At 40.6% G+C, this 2,875-nt stretch overlaps 1 pseudogene; it reads right to left on the bottom strand.

Moving 5' to 3' along the window:
- Positions 1 to 247: 247 nt before the first annotated feature.
- On the bottom strand, positions 248 to 2,266 carry LOC146302852 (uncharacterized; annotated as a pseudogene).
- Between the last annotated feature and the right edge of the window lie 609 nt (positions 2,267 to 2,875).

The raw sequence follows: 2,875 nt of genomic DNA, 5'->3' as shown, positions 1-2,875 counted from the left end.
TTGCACTAACATTTACTTGTACAATTTAATATGTTCTCTTAAGGTCAATCACTGATTTACACTATTTTTATTGTCGGTTTGCACTATTGTTATTGTCAAAATGACTTCTTGCACTATTGTTATTGTCAAAGTATGACTTTTAATAAACCTCAAGTATTAAGACTTACCCATGTGTTTGTTTCCATACTTAATTTAGCTGTCAAAGTAAATAACAAGAAAATCAGAAATCTGTGGTTTATGGTTCTCTTTTCATACATGCTTTATTGTTTACGCAAGGCTGGTCCAGCAGGATAAAGCATCATCACAATATTAATTCTTACAATAGTTGAAAGGAGTAGAAACAAAAATGCATAAATTGAAATTGAGTTTCACTTTGTACATCAGACACATCAGAACACATGTACATTTTGTTCAGTTTATGGAGCTCTCTCTACACTACGCTCTCTGTTCTACACTACAGTTGGACATTGGTTTGTCAGCGCGCATTAGACAGTGACAATCTTATCTAAAAATGTGATATCCTCGCCTTCACATGGGAGGACCATGCTGATGGGTATGGTTCCTGTTAAAATGCTATACTTTTGACAAACATTTCTGATCACTCTTTCAACATGGATTCTTAGGTGAGCGATTTTTCTTGTCTCCTCCACATCTCTTGCAGCTAGCTGACAGTAACCCTTTGTAAAGGATGGGAGTTTGACCACTGCACACAACATGCCAACACTTTCCTTTATATCGAAACCTCTATCAGCCAAGATAATGTCCCCCGGCAACAATTTTTTGAGAAAACCACTGTTTTCTGTAATGTGTTTGTCACTTGAACGGCCACCCCAACCTTTTGATTTGAAACAAATAGATCCCTTGGGTGTATTACCTATCAAATATTTCATAGTGTGATTGTGCTTGTAGCTGGAAAACATTTGAGCACGGGCTTTCAGATTCGATGGTTTCTCTGTGAAAATCTCAAAACAGTCAATTATCACTGCTACTCTGTGCCCAAAGGACTCCACAAACTGGTGAGGCATACTTTTGTGCAAAGTGTCCCTGTCTGGCCATGCAATGGAACGGCTAAAGTTTGCATACAGAAATGACACAATATCATTAAATGTTCTGTATACTGTCTTTGGGGAAACACGAAAGAGATGGGCCAGATGTTGTGCAGGCAGATCCAGTCTGAGGCGCATGAAGGTTAAAAGAACCATTTGAAACGGACTGAGAACCTTCTTCTTTTGGTCTGGCATGAGAGGAAGCAAAAAATGTAGCAAGGCCATAAAGGTTCCCAGGTTTGGCAGCCCTGTGCAGTACTTTACTTTGTCATCATTGTCTCCAAAAAAACTATCAGACATCCTGTACTCATCAAGTTCTTGTCGCAGTTGTCTGTTTTCTTGTAACAGGCGGTTTACTTCTGCACATCTGTGCACACAGAAGTTACATTCTGTTTGTGTCTCCTCCTCAGTGTTTTGCTCACTGCCTCCTTCAGCCTCTAGTGTCTCCTCCTCAGTGTTCTGCTCACTGCCTCCTTCAGCCTCTTGTGTCTCCTCCTCAGTGTTTTGCTCACTGCCTCCTTCAGCCTCTTGTGTCTCCTCCTCAGTGTTCTGCTCACTGCCTCCTTCAGCCTCTTGTGTCTCAGCTGGCTCAGTGTGTTGTCTTTGCTCCCTTGCCCTTCGCCTTTCAGAGCGTGCTGGGTTTGTGAGAGTAATTTCTGTGTGACCAAGATGGAGGGAGGGTGCCCAGTCTGGGTCAGTCTCCATCATCTCATATGCTGGTTGACCTGCAATAACATGAAAACGGTTTTTAATTTCATTATATGGGACCAGAAGTGTAGAAATTATACTAAAGTAAGAGTACATATATGTTACAGCCCTTTATAAGACGATTGCATGACATAATAAAAGACTTGAACTTGAACATAATCAACCATGCATTGTTTTGATTTATCTCCTGTGCCACATATCCTAATTCGTCCAAAACGACACGTGGATGTAACGTTAGATACTTCACATTTGTCAACATCAGTTAAATATCTTACCTTTGTGAAAATGTCGACCGCAGACATACATAGAACGCGATATGTTGGCAAAGGTGATGTTTTTGCGCCGGACAGCTGCAACCCAGGCAATCCGACGCCTCTTTGTTATGTCCCATGCTGTCCCTGTACTTTCTTCGACGTGGGAAAGGAAAAAAAACTATCCCCGATGTTAAGTATGTGACCTTTGCTGTCGTGAGATCTTCTATTGCAGCCGATCACGCATCAAGAACGTCCCATTTTATTCAAAATTAAATGAATCTCAATGCAAACTTACTGAACACCACTGCACGCGTACCTGGAAAATGGTGGATACTCCCATAATGCCCTTCGGTTTTTGCAACTGTGACGTCAGCTGACAAACACCGATACAAGGGGAAATAATTCGCGATTGTTGTTATTAAAATAGTACTAAGAGTTGATTGAATTGTAAATATCGAGGTTATATGAAAATGTAACTATGGTTAATTGTTTCAAAAGTTGTACAGTGGAAGTGTGAAATGCTTAGAAATAGGCTATGGAAACCAAAATTCGGGTTCAATGGTGAAATTGATGTTTGAATTCAGTTTTTTGGGTTAAAGAGTGGGGAGAATGTGGTAATTTGTCTCAAATGAGTCTCAAAGAAGGCTGACATGATTCTAGGAATTTGCCAGTCCGCTGTCTGTTGAATAATGTCAACAACAAAAAAAATGGCAGAAAGACGGCGCTTGGATCGGAAAGATCAAGGCTGTGGTTTTGTGAGTGTCCAGAGAGACAGGAAAAATGGCAAAGGTATTTGTCATAGTTTACAGACAGAATCAACAGCGATGGTGGCAGGTACAGGCTAGTAAAGGAATAGCAGCTTGACAT

This window comes from Hypomesus nipponensis, chromosome 1 (genome assembly GCF_054491055.1).
Source record: "Hypomesus nipponensis isolate SF chromosome 1, ASM5449105v1, whole genome shotgun sequence".
NCBI classification, from domain to species: domain Eukaryota; kingdom Metazoa; phylum Chordata; class Actinopteri; order Osmeriformes; family Osmeridae; genus Hypomesus; species Hypomesus nipponensis.
The sequence above is the reverse complement of the archived record's forward strand: the minus strand, read 5'-3'. Positions and strand labels throughout refer to the sequence as shown.